The sequence below is a fragment of the Anopheles stephensi genome, chromosome 3 (assembly GCF_013141755.1).
Source record: "Anopheles stephensi strain Indian chromosome 3, UCI_ANSTEP_V1.0, whole genome shotgun sequence".
Classification (NCBI taxonomy): Eukaryota; Metazoa; Arthropoda; class Insecta; order Diptera; family Culicidae; genus Anopheles; species Anopheles stephensi.
Window position 1 is genome coordinate 71,695,073 of NC_050203.1, and position 14,243 is coordinate 71,709,315.

General features: G+C 43.9%; 1 protein-coding gene across 14 annotated transcripts in view; it reads left to right on the top strand.

Moving 5' to 3' along the window:
• LOC118513467 overlaps nucleotides 1–14,243 on the top strand; it is a 63,066-nt gene that overhangs the window by 10,462 nt on the left and 38,361 nt on the right. Inside the window, exon 1 of one of the 14 annotated variants that reach the window (XM_036059252.1) lies at nucleotides 546–2,563. The exons of the other annotated variants lie outside the window; for them this stretch is intronic. The gene's annotated coding sequence lies outside the window, so the exon portion shown is untranslated. Of the gene's footprint in view, nucleotides 1–545; nucleotides 2,564–14,243 lie in introns of those variants that run through there. 14 annotated transcript variants of the gene reach the window in all.

Sequence of the window (14,243 nt, forward strand, 5' to 3'; positions counted from 1 at the left end):
TTACGTACGGCGGCTCCGGTGTCTGTTCTCTTCCGTTCCGTTGTTGCGCTTGTGCCTTTTTTTGCACCATCTACCTATTCCTGTGTGCGTGTTTGTATGATTGTGCGTTTTCGGGAAAAAAAGGAATGCGCTATGTAGTGTTGTTAACCTGCTGCTGTGCCGCCATCGTTTGTAACCATCGGGCAAAGATGAAAGTATTGAACGGTGAATTTATATCGCAAGAATCGGAATAAAAACAAAGCTGCCGTATACTGGTTTTCTATCGCTGTGAACGTCAAAGTGCAAAAGTAAGCAGTTTTTTTTGGTTACCCTGCCCTCTTCAACATACTCCAAATATGCAACCATTGAAATTAATTGGAGGAAAATGTTGTTTTTTTTTGTCCGTATAATAAGATAGAAAGGTGTCTTTCTATTTGCCCCTTTCTGGTCATAAAAGTACGCCGAAGTAGATGTGAATGGCTGTTGCCGTTTGCATGCTTAGTTTTGCTGTTGTGTTGTGCCTGTATATTTGTGATGTCTGCCCGCGTATGTAATGACGGGGTTTCGATCTAGTGATATTGGGAGGTCATGGGTGAATTTCTATCGCCTGAGGAGGTGATCCTGCTAGGACGCTAGTCAAATTCTTATTCGCACATTTAACTATATGTGTAATGTACAGTAAAGGTGCCGATCTTCACACGGAAGTGCCGGATATCGATCGCCTTCTCACGTACTGAAGAATATCCTTAGGCGTTATGTCAGTGCAGACGAAGTGGGCTGTAGAGAAAGTAGACATTGGACCTCGACTATATTAGTTGTTAGTTTCCGTTTTTTCAGTTAATCGCCGAAAGCTATTAGAAAACTTCATCATGTTGGAAGTCGTTTAGTCAGGCATTGTGCCAAGTGAGACTAGGGAAGATTGCCGAAAGTAAAAGTAGTAGATCATATTGTCGACTGTCCAAAGGATTTGTAAATCCGTACAGTGTGTCTCAGGCCATAAAATAATTGTCTACATATGCTTTACCTCTTCTTGATCTGTGCGATTCTGCCTGGTCTGTTTGTAGAATCTGGGTCTTCTTCAAGTGATCCACAAGACTTATTCGCTATAATGTAGAAACCGGCTACATAAACCATATGTCCCCATGTGCTGCTCTAGATATAAAAACAAGGCGTGATTGCTTGGAATGTGTGTTATTTCAAAATCACTTATTGGTTGAAACATGGAGACAAAAATTGTTTTATGATGCAAGACACAATGAAAATTTTTCCATCAATTGAACAAAACAAAAGAAAAAGGACTATTCGTAGCCGTTTACAAAACATCCTATACCATATTTTCATGTCTTATTTGGAAACAATTTTCCATTTGCTTTTGCGAATGACGTGTGTCTGGTGCATTTAATTTGGCACCTGAGAAAATAATCGAATTTTCTCCGTAGATATGATGGGGGGAGGGGGTGATTTGGCACCACCACCATACGTGTTTTCTCTTTTGGCAAATCATACCCATTTTCTTGAAGAGTCACTCTCTATTACCGTTCAATTTTAGTGTATGCTGTTTGATGTGTGTGATTGTACATATGATCCACAAGTACGCGCTTGTTTAAGCATTAAATGAAGAGAGAGAGCGAGAGAGGGCGAGCGAGAGAGAGCGAGCGAGAGAGAGCTTTTGGTGGATTTGGTCCGCCGAGAAGTGTGGTCTTACACTTTTGTAAAACGCAATCCATTTTTTGGGTGAAATCGTTCGTCGATTCGAGTTGCGAGACGCTTAGGAATGTGATTCCTAACAGCCGAGCGAAATTGGTGGAGTGTTTGTGTTAATGCGAGCAACAACAACAACAGCCGTACTGCCATGCAAACACGACACACGGGGTAGATAGATGATGATCGGACTGAACCGAACAATGTATGTATTCGTCCTGTCCGGGCTTATGGGGTTGGTGAAAAATCGATTCGCTGCTGCTGTGTTGTGTTGTGCGGCTTGAACTCCCCACGGTCGTCGTCTGGACCTCGGCCATGCAGAGTTGTCGTCGCAATAGGAGAAGCAAAATTCCGGTAGTCGAAATTCCGGCGGAAGAGAGAGAGAGAGGAGGGCATGGATGGGTAGGATAAAACGCCAGCTATGTGCTATCGAGTTCAAATCTAGCATTGCGGCAATATGCTGGGCCAAAGTCTAATTAGAACGATGAGTCAGTCAGGAGATGAGATACATAGTGCTGCTGGTGTGGTATGTGTGTTTCTAGTGGTTCGGGAAATGAGCAAAACGCGAAAACACAATACATAAAGCCGTCCCCGCCATGCCATTGTGGGGTGGTTCGGCATTCGTCGGTGTCATTTGTCCTCGGAAGGACTTCTAGTGAAAATTAGAAGAATTGAATTTCGATGCGGTGTCTGTGTGTGTGTGTATGAGTGAGATAAATTGATGAATCGATAAAGCGACGAATGAGAAATGCGATGCAAATGTTGTGTGTTTCTGGAATGAGGTCTGCAATCAACGATATTGGAAATAATTCGGCTTGCATCGAATGTGAAAGATGAGCGATTGCATATCCGTGGTGAACGGATAAAATTGATGTTTAAATAGGTAAGCTAACGAGATTCTCTATCCACTATCACCTCTACTAAGACGTTGTTCTACTCATTGGTCCGATCATCATTGTTGGAGTTCTGCTCAGTAATCTGGTCCCCGTTGATCACATCGATCGAGTGCAAAGGTCTTTCACAAAACTAGCTACCAGGAAAATCCTTGGCGACCGTTCGTCTGTTCTGATCACTTACGAGAACTTAGGAGGAGCCTCTTGTTTTTATTTGGCTTCTACAACCTTTACCAATAAAAAAATAAAGAAGAATAAGTCCCGCAGTAGGGAGAGCTACCTTATCTCCTCAACTTCTGCTTCTCTTAACTCTTCTGACTTGGATTGTTTTAAGCTGCTGTTAAGCTATTTATGATGAATGTATCTCTTCTGGAAATTACCCAGTCTGAATAGAGGTCTAGGTCTAACATTGCTTGACTGTTTTAGTCGAGGACGGGTACCGGCATATTTCCTACAATGTAACAGTATGATTTTTGCCATAAAAATATTCTTATATATTAAATTATGAGGCACCAGAAAGTAACTAAAAATCCAAACTTGTTTATATCGTTTTGTGACGGCTTTTTTACGTTTTGATCTGTAAAATATGGATAATTTAATTTTACAGCTATTTTTTTAGTGTTTGGATACGTTGAAGTCGTGCTGTGTTGTCTTGGCGTCAAATTTGGTTGTGATGTTGATAACATTAATACTCACTGTCCGTGTGTGCTGTTGTCACAACTTCAGTCATAAAACGTAATATGTAAGACATTTTTTATGACTAGCGTTCGGTTTTGCTCTCTAACTTTTTATGAAATTGATGCCATAAAAAATGATTCAAAGGGGGGAAACGCTTTTATTGTCGGTTGAGAGTAATTGATTTAAATGTAAATTTCAAACAGTTAGGTAGTCTTGATGTTCAATGCCGAATATCTTCGACTTGCATGGTTCGAAATGTAACTGTCGCCTTATAATAATACGCTTTGAGATAATCGATTGATGTTTAGTATAAATGAAATCCAAATACAACTCGCCATTCCATTAGGAACGAGGAAAAGGAATTAATTCGCCTGGCGTACGTGATATGCGTTTTAGGTTAATGTTTTCAACGATATTAGAGAGGTGTGCTTTTAAGCATCCATCTTATGATACAGAACCACGAAGAGAGACATCCATCACACTTCGACTACAAATACACTGACAACAAACAGCACAGTGTAATGTTGTTCAATTTGCATACAAATATTAATCATGTTTAGCGGGTGTGATTTTAAGTTTTAAATATGTTGTCTTGATCTCACGTGCGTGTGTGTATGTGTGGGTCGAGGAAGGAATGGGGTAAATATTTATATTGAAATTACCTACATTTTTGTACCTCACATATGGACACAACACTTTTGCGAAACATCATGTAACTTCATGCTCTTCCCTTTGGAGATCACTTTTATTGTGTCGCACACGTAAATGTGCGCTAGTATTGGTGCAATAAGAGCAGAGACAGATAAGACGCTGAAGAAATAAAACCTCCCCCCCGTAACGCCACACGCACGCACGCCACACTACATTCTCTTCTCTGACGGTTTGGGGGGGTATAGCGCATATTTGCCTGCCTTTTTTTTACATTCAGTGTATGTCTTTTTGTTGTTTTTCTACACACAGTGGGCGCACGAAAGAGAAAAATGATAGCGCGAGTCGTCCTCCCTGCCGGAACCATGCGTGTGGTTGGGGAGATGGGAGAAGAGAAGGTTGGTTGGTTTTGTGAAGAAGCAGAAGAAAGGCATATGAAATTGGCCGGTTGGTGGTCAAGCACTACTGCTGCTGCTGCTCTGCGCTCACTCACCGAGCACCAGCCCCACCCCGGGCGGCGCGCACTATACATTCGCGCATCATTGGAGAACAGCATCGGCGGTAGTTACCTAGGCGGTGAGAAATTATGGATTGCTTGTGTGTCGTTGTTTTTTTTTGCTGCTGCTGCCTTTTGCCTCAGTGAGAGGTGAATTGTATCTTCTTCCTCTCTATTCGACAAAGCGCGGCCATTTTGTTTTGTTTGCTTGCAAACGTCTCATACACAAAACACGACACACCACTTGCTGCTGCTGCTCCCGTGTGTCCCGAGATATGGGTTTATTATTACGTGTGTGTGTATATATATCGTGCAATGGTGCAGAAGGAATGGGTACCCCTGTCTGTAACCGGATGATGGATATAACGACTGTGTCCAAGAAGTATCTCTTAATATGCACATTGATATTTCACTCTGTAGTTCAATCGCTTTGCTAAGTTGTTCTGGCTCAATTTCAACTCGATGTTAATCGATATCTCAGCATCATCATCGTGGCAAAACCACAACACACTAATGAGACTAACTACTAAATAAGCGATTACGAAATCCAATTCCTCTACGCACATCAACTACTACGTGGGGTAGTTTTATTGTCGTTCGTGTCCCTTCCTATTTGTGTCCGGGTGTGCGTTTGTATTGGTGAGCATTTTTGCAAGATAAATCATTTACGCCATCCCGCTCGGTTCGATAATTGTGAAGGGCCTCTCTTTAGTATACGTGCATACGTGAGGTAGTCTAGCGTGGTCAACCCTTATGCAAACATCCTTAGTTTTGTTTCTGTTTTAGACAGTAGGTTTTTTTAGGTTATTGCATTTGTTCCAGTTGCAAATACGAAAGGACCGGCATAACATCCTATCAAAAAACGTCTCCCCATACGCTAGATAATAGACTGTTAAACTATGGGTAAAATCAAGTCCAGAAATCTAGACAGATTAGTCTGGACTAATGACATAATAATTTGGAGATCTTTGGTTTAGAATCTTATTGCTAGCTAAAGATCTAAAGAATGGTAGTTAATTAATACACCACCATGAATTGAAGAGAAATAATCAATGAGGTATCCATTTTGTCAACGAGTATCACTCGCTGTGTGCGCGTGTATTGGGGCTGCTTCCACTACACAAAGTAATGTATCAGGTCGCATAAACTAATTGTAGCAAGCGCTTACACCAAAGGCAAAGGCCAGGTCGAGATGAATTTAGTTTTCCCCGCATGTGTTGGTGTTTTTTTTTCTTACCATTAAACGACCATTCCGGGGGAATGTAAGAACCTGCTTCTTCTTGCAGTACCAATGCGTGGGAACAGAGCTGCCATCCAAATAGCTCTAGAGGAAGAGAGAAAGCTTGCCTTCAACTAAGTAATGGAGTGTAGTGAACCCCGCATTAAACCGCAACAACAGTGTGTTTTGCCTTCGATTCAAGAAGACAGAGACAGATTTCATTTCCACCATTTTAATTATTTTTCACCGCAAAGAGTTTTATGATCATCATCGCCGTCGTAACGCGCGATGGTTGGTTATGCTGGTGTATGTGTGTGCGCGAGTTCGAGATGATGGTGGGCGCGCACTGCTGTTGGTCTCTGGTTCCCTTTTATTTGCTAAAAGTGCCAACACATCACTACCACATCCCACACACCTGACCGAAAATTGTGTGTTTGTCGCGCGGGTTGGTGTGATGGCAAAAGCACGCTTTCTTTCTCTCTCTATATTGCGCCTGCTTACTAGACGTCCAAGTTGACGAATGGCGATGTGCAACCTTAATCTCGGTGTTCCAATGCGAAAAAAAAAGGATGCGAGAATTTTGCCCCCCCCCCCCCTCTAGAGAGGAGGAGTGTTTCACGTAAAGTTCTCTCGTTGTGATAAATGTTTTGCAAGTTAAAATTTGAAATTGTCAATAAAATTAGAATAAACTGTCGCCATTAAGCTTGTGCTTGTGGGGGGACACGCTCTCCATCAGCTGTTATGCGGCTCTGTAACACTCGAATCGAATTCCAACTGTGTCTTCTCTTTCTGGATATATTGTATGGGTGCAGCACCTTCTAAGTAAGTGTGCTGAGTGTGTTTTGTTCGAAGGTTTGTTAGCTTTTTTTTTAATGGTGAACACCTATAGGAGACTTGTGTAACATAAAACTGGTCCGCAAAAAGGTTTCATAGTGCTGGGGGCCGCCCCACCATCACACACGACGATGCAACAGCAACGCGCTACCACCACTGTGTGACAGACAAAAAGGGGATCGACCTGAGATGACCTTGACCTCACTTCGGTTTGTATGTGTGAGTTAAACGTAGAAGAAGAAGGGAAAGAGACTGTGTTGCTGAAAGGAGTGGTAACGTATAGAAGAAGGACCCCTAAAGCAATCCCCCCAGCAGAGCCCAGTCATGTAGTAACGCATTCAGTCTGCTGCGTACATATAACACGGTCTGAGGGAGCCACGAAGAAAGGGAAGGAAAAGCGTGGAAAATAGGCATCCACAAGAAAAGTTTCTATGGTTTTTAGTCCCAGGTCCAAAAAACTGATCCACAAGCAGCAGCAGCAGCATGAGAACAGAAAGCCGCCGGCCAGGAGTTAGAGAGCGAGAGCAGGACTCATCGTCTTGCTTGCCTTCTCCGGGTGATGCTGGCTCTGATGGTGTGCTGTATATTTTCTCGACAAACTGAAGCTCCTCGTGTCCTGCTAAACCTCGGAGCTCTCTTCCCCAAACAGCGGCAAAAACCACCGGAAGCCGGGTGTGCGTGGTGGTGTGGTGATGTACAGAGTGTGAAGCGCTCGTACTTCCGACTGTGGCAGGCTCATCGAATGCCGGGAATTCCGTTCGCAGCAGGAACGTGAGCAGGTTAGAGGGAGATACACACTGTGGAGAAGAAGAGGGAAAGAAGGTGGGATGAAATGTGTGTAGTAGAGCACCAGACTGCGTGTTTTTCCTCACTGTTGTCGAATCACGTCTCCGATCTCCTGCCCCCTTCGTTAAGCTCTGTGTCCGTCGTCAGCATAAAATCACCACTTGTGCGTGTGCTGGTGTGGTGTGTGCAGTACAGTTCCCGCTGTTTGACGTAACGTGGTGTGGAGAAGTGTCCCACTGCCGAGAAGAGAGTGAGAGAGAGTGTGTGCTTTAGAAAATAACATAAACATATAAACGCACAGTCGAACGACGCCCCAATGGCTCGTCGCCGGGTATCTCGCTAGCCAGCCCCATCGCAAAATTCTAAGTCGGAAGTGAGAATATGTGGCAGGTATAGCTTAACATACGGGCAATTTCAACAACACTCAGCTACTTTACTGCATAAAGTCTACTGTCATGTATCATTCGGGAGATGTCACACATGCAACACTAACACGTATATGACTAGTCGTACAAACTTTCTATGGAATTTGACAGTTAAGATCGGATGACAGTTTGATTGCACGACCTCATCCGTCCAATCCCGTACAAAGTGTATGTACGATTAGTCGTATAAGTCTGAGCAGTGACTCCCCAGCCTAAAAGCATCAACTGTTAGGTTGCTGGATGACGTTTTGCATCTTTGCGATTATTCTCGCACGTCGTCACAACTGCTTGCCCGCTACTAACCACCCAGTTCGAGTAGCTGTCAAGACTGAGCAGCCTCATGTTCACCCACTGTCGTCATGAATCTCCTCTGTGTCCCGTTTGCGGTACTCATGTGGCGCTCGTATCGCTTTTATGGTGGTTTGTTTTCTTCCTCACCGATCAGCTGACGGCGCGCCGTATGTATGGTGGTTTTTGTGGCTTTTTCGGGGTTTTTTTTTTGTTGGTTGATTGTGTCTAAAAGTAAACATGTGTTGATGGAGGTTACATTTCGTATTACCAAAACATAACACACAAAAAAACCCCTTCACAACACACCAGGCCAAAACACGGCGTGCAAATATGTGTGTTTGTGTGTGTGTGGTTATAGCGGGGCCTAGTGTGTTGCTCTGCCACTTCAGTCAGTTACCATAAAAACACGGTTTCACGAGATGAGCGCGACGAACGCCCGTGAGTAAGGTAACTGTACTGTGTGTGTGTGTGCCCGGTCTTTTTTTTACTGTAGTAGAAACAAAACAAAAACAAACCTTCACCCTGGTCTCTCTGTCGTACGCGCCAGTGTGTGCTGACTGCTGCTGCTGTGTGTTTCGTGTCGATTGGTGGAGCGAGTGTGTGAAGGGGAGGGAGGGAGGGAGGGGGAGAGGGGGTAGGGTGGAAAGTGGTGGCAAGGACGTTGAATGAATAGCAGCAGCAGCAGACAGGCAGGCAGGCAGGCCGAGCCCCCCGTTTCCTCATGATGCTCTTGTGTTGGTAGCTTTTGTATGTGCGTGACACGCTAAAGTGTGCTAAAAGAAAAAGAACACACAAGAGAACGCGCGCCAACGGGCGCCGGGTTGGTTGGCTGGTTGGAAACTGTTGCTGATGTTGGTGTGGAAGCGAAAGAGGAAGTGAGTGTGGAGAGGTTTGGGGCGGTTGACTTGGAAACGGTTGGGGATGAATGAAAGGTAAGGGTGGTTTGTCGCGGGAGAGGTAGAAGAGGAGTGAATACGCGGGGGGGGGGGAAATACACACAACAGCTGGGGCACAAAACGTGATCGTCATTTTCAAACGAGGGAGGATGAGAGAGCGGTGCACGTCACCGTTTAGTATGATGGCGTCACTCTAAGTGTATGACGTATAGCGCCAGCGGTGTGCGTTTATCGTTGGCATAGTGTTAAGCGATCATTTTCAACACGGTGCCCGTTTGATGACGGCACACTTATCAATGACAAGAGATCGGAATCTATTTGACAGCTATTGCATGTAAACAGATGTCCGTGGTGACGCAGCGCTACCGGAGCAGCACACCTTCCTTTGATTTGTATGTGTGTGTGAGAACATTAGCGACAGTGTTATTAGTACGCGCAGTTGATTAGGGAAGCATGGAAGCGATGAAGCACTACTACTCATCAAGTTATCTTACAACTTAAGTTAGCTTGGTATTGGTCTTATCTGGTGTTATTACTCTCAATGTAGAAGACCTTTGAGATTCTAGTTATCTTGACGCAGCTAGCTGAACTTTGAGAAATTAGTACAGGGATAGCTTTGGGTTGATAGTGCGGCGGAAGAAAAATCCAATAATCTATACCCATCCGACAGTGAGTGTGTACATTGCTGCATCGACCGGTGGTAGCACACACACACACACACACACGCACACAGACACATAGTCAGGGGTTGAGTCTCGTGTTTGCTTCTGTGTGGCATCGTTTGTTGGAACATGCGCAAGTTGTCGCGAGTCGCAAGTTTGGGAAAATGGGGCCAGTCTTCATTTGTGTGATGGCATTCGATACTCACACACAAACACCGAGGGCCGCCCTGCATTCTCTCACCATTTCCAACAACAAAAAGAAAAGGTACAGTACTGCGTCTTGTGCTTGCCTGATGCTGTGTACCGGGTATACATTTGGAAGAAGTAATCGGTTTTATCCACCACCGTTCCTTAGCCCCAGCTCGTTCCTATCTCGCGCATAACACTACCGACAGCATTATCCCTTCTTTGCTGAGAGATGAGCGAATCGACTAAGATTCTGGGGTCTATTTGCATTTATTACCATCGATAATTGGTGGTGGCGTGTACTTCTTTCCGTGTGTGTGGCTGCACATGTTTGTGTATTGGTGTCCGTTTTTACATGCGTCGTTTGTAGTCAAGCAGGCGGGGGTGGGGGTGGGGTTAGGTTTGACTGACCGCCATTTTTGAACTTCGAATGCGGTTTTCTCTTTTTTGACATGGCACATGGTAACATTTCCTCCCCCGAGAAGTAGCTTGTATTTGTACTGTAATGTGTACGCGTGTACATTGCAGCAGCAGCAGCAATCGATTCGATTCGTTTATTTAGAGAAACATATCGGGCGAAGGGAAATCATTTCTTCGCTTGTGATTGGTTGTCTAGATGCTTCATTTTTCGTTTATAAATCTGCGCTTCAAGTGAAAGCTTAGGAGATATGTTTATTTGTTATTTCTTTATCTATCAATATCTATTACTTCTATAATACGACAATTAATAGATTGAAATTTTTGAACCAATGTCTAATCGAACTTTTTCTTTCCGATTACAGGTAATTATCCTCAAGAGACAACAATCCTAACATTCAAATTTCGTGAGTAACTGGTGTTCGCGTTAAGAGTAGTTAGAAGCTACGGTTTTACAATAGTTATGTTTAGGATTACAAAACTACACGACATAATGCAAATGATGAATCAAAGGCGAATCTGAGAATTTCCTCCTTTTTCTGACGCAGTTCTGCATCTTTAGTGTAGTTACGTTTGAGGCACGTTTCTCCATCGCTTGGTGGAACAGTTTCACGTGATAGCATACAAGGAAGTGGAATTGATGGTCGGTTCTTGTACAGGAGTTGAGATTGTGTCGAAGCCAAACGTGACTGATAATGCATTAATGTGATAAATTTTATCCACATCAATTCAATTGAGCATAGCAATACGGCCAGGCCGTTCTTTACGAAGTCAATTGAACATCTTGTGTGACTATAACTGTGTTTGAAACAGTTGGTGCTGAATGTCTAGAACTACAACCACCATAGGACTGGGACTCAGCCTGTCATTACTGATGTCTTTGACTAGTGAGTCCTTGCTACGGGAGAACGGTCTGGATGGGATTTAATGGAAACTCCTGCCGTCTCAGCAACTGGCTCCATTATCTCTAGACTTGTGCTACGGTTCACCAAAGCATCTTCAATTGGTTTTGTAACTTTGATGGATATCATTACTACGGAAACAAACTGTCCAGCATCAGTCGTCAGTGAACTGATGCCTAAACTTCAATCTTCAGAGAACCATCGAGAATCTTTTCATCCCTTAATGGACAATTTTTGTTTTGGTAGCAGATTTTGCAATTACTTAACTTGATTGAATTTTTCGCGGCGAAGTAATGCTTCGTTGAGTTTGAGAGATTTAAGACAAGTTTAATGAGAACCATTAATTTATTCTATTAAAGAAACAACTACTAAATTTTTTATTGTAATTGGCGGATGTTGATATGAAAATTCGTGCCGTTTTTTGTCCACACGAATCCTTTCATGAACTGTATTGGTGTGTGTGTGTGGACTTTGCAGTCTCGCAAAGATCAGGAGAGTAGTGTGGATGCACTAGTGTGCTACTGCTTCTGTGTACGGTCAGAGAAAAAGACGTGAGTACCCCTTCCCCCACCCCTCCAAACCCCACTGGGAAGGATGAAAAAATGCCGTGAAAAAGCACCAAAGCTATGGGAGTTACTGGGGGAGCGAGTGAGGAGAAGGAGGTGGATGAATTATTGTTTTGTTAATTTTTAAGCATGCGCATAGAACCAAACATATAGGGGAGATGCCCTTTTTTCGAATGGTGAAATGGCTTTTCGAGAGTTGGTCACACAACGCCAAAGTGTGTTGGGGTGGTGGTGTGGGAGCTTTTCCGTGGCCGGGGTCATCACCTTCGTACTGAGCCGATCCGAGCGGTTGTGTGTGCGTCATCTCATATCCTGGTCTTTGTTGGGCGGAAAAGCAAAAAATCGTTAGCCCTCACTTGACACATTTTCTTTCCACGGTTGTTGTGGCTATCCGATAGAAGACAGGTTTCTCTGTAAGCTAGACGTAAGAAAAGGGTTAGCTTCCGTTTAGTTCTTCGATAAGTTCCTATGATTGTTAATTTAAAAATCGATTGTTTTCCTTCCTCTTCTTTTCCAATCGAAAACGCGCTGGGCCATGATGAAAAGGCATGGAAAAAAACCCCATCCCAGGATCTTTCCATCGATTGTGTTTGGTTAATGATTTTCGTCCACCATCGTCGTCGTGGACCTTCTTCTTATCCTATATCTCCAGCAGTTTCGTTTTACATTTGTGTGTGTCCCACGCTCCCTGTTTGCATGATGCTCTTATCGTAGGCAGGTGCGCGAAAAGACGCCTGGGCTTTGTATTTGCCTTCGATACATTTCCCTTATCGTGATTGTGTGCGTAGGGCTTGTGTGAATGTGTCTGTCGGACGAATTTCCTTTTTTATAGCAACGAGACTCACCCTAGCGCGCGCTCTTACAGCAGTTGTTTAGCAGTACCACATCCTGAGGGAAGCGAGGACATAATTTTGAAGGATCTGATGGTGTGACTGGCGGTGTGCAGTGAAGAAGGGTAGAAGATTATTTGTTTGCTCTGTCTCAAGTAATTCCACGACAGAGAAGGGGAAAAATCTGCTTGGGACACAAGTTTTGCTATCGAGCAAGTGAGAAAAGTACATTCTGGATTATTGGGGGGGGTTTTGTGGAATTCGACTTGAAGCGAAGATGATGCTGGCTGTGCCTCTCTTTTTATGCAATACTTTCAGTAGCAAGAAGGGTGGTTCGATTTGCGTTAAGAAGTTGCGGGGTATATTTCCGTTTCATTACGAATGGAATGGACATTATGCCATTTGGTTGGATGGAAGATGAAAGCGAAGGAGGTCTCCTCCCCACCAAACCAATCTTCCAGCTAATGGCAACGCCCAGTAGCATGCTGAAATCTGCAGTAATGAAGGTACGCTCTGTGTACCCTTCGTGAAGAAGAGCAGTTGTGTTTGGGAAAATATAATTTAAACTGAACGTGGTTAGATTAGAGATGTTCATGGAACGATTTGCCCCTGGGGAAATCTTTCCTACCATCCGTTTGATTTATTCCTGGTTTATGAAGGAAGTAATTGGGAAGTGCTTTTGTTTTCTGCCTAACTTCTTGAATATTATAATGTAGGGGCATGTCATCATTAAAGCCTAGCCCCTGTCAATTTATAACAGTGAATAAATCATCTTTCAATCAGTTGCTTAATCTTCGCAAATGATCGTTGAATAATTTTAATGATTAAACACGATAAGAACATTTATCTTTTTTAAACATTTTTAGGAGTTTCTAAATTATATAAAATATTTCACTTTGTTGCGAAAAACCCTGTAAAATCGTATCGCATGCTATATTCATCTGTGGTGCCGTGACCAGGATACTAGGCGCGATTTGTATGGCGACAGATTTTAAAGAAGACACTACCCTGAATTAGCATGCAAAAATTGACAACCGAGAGATACATACACCCCGTTATGAGGGGTGAACCCAAGTGGGTACGGAGGACCCAATCTTGGAATGCTCGACCCTCTTGCCAAGCTGGATTCTGTTAGTTCCACTAAAACATAGTTGCATAGTTGAGATAAAAGAAGAAGAAGAAGCGTTGACCGTCGTGTTCTTCTCTGGTGTTTTCCTTTCTTTATCCCAATACCTTTCTCTTGCCACCTCCCCCGTACGGGGTTTCTTAAGCCAAACCAGGTGCTTTAAACTTTATGCTACAGTTTTCCTCACTCTTTTCCCGCTTGCTGGTGGCTCCAGGTTTGCCAATGTTTTAACACAATGCGCGCTATGTTTTGGCTTTCCCTCTTCCACTGGCTTCGGTTTAGATTCGTTTGACAGATATACATGTATATTGTGCGCTTGCGGATGTATGTGTGTGTCGCGCAGCCGTTTCTTTGCTGCTTCTCTTTCGCACACACGGGTGGAAAAAGTTTATTCACCCCCGCGCTTGGCTGCTGGGTGTTGGTTGTTGGGTTGGGATTACGGCAAAGGAATAGGCAAGCATCGTCGACGAGGCCATAGGTGTGGATGGAAGGAGGAAGGCTGAAGTGAAGATTGTTCAGATGGACGCTCGATCTTCTTTTACCACCACCAGGCAGCAGCGTGCTCGAGCGCCTATTTGCGCTGTCAAAATCTGCTTGGTGCTGTGTCTCTGTGTGTGTGCGTGTGCCCCGCCGGTTCGTGTGCCGGCCGGTTCGTCAATTGTCAGGCCGTAAAAGACGCCAAAGAAGATGGATTATGGTAGCGCGCAA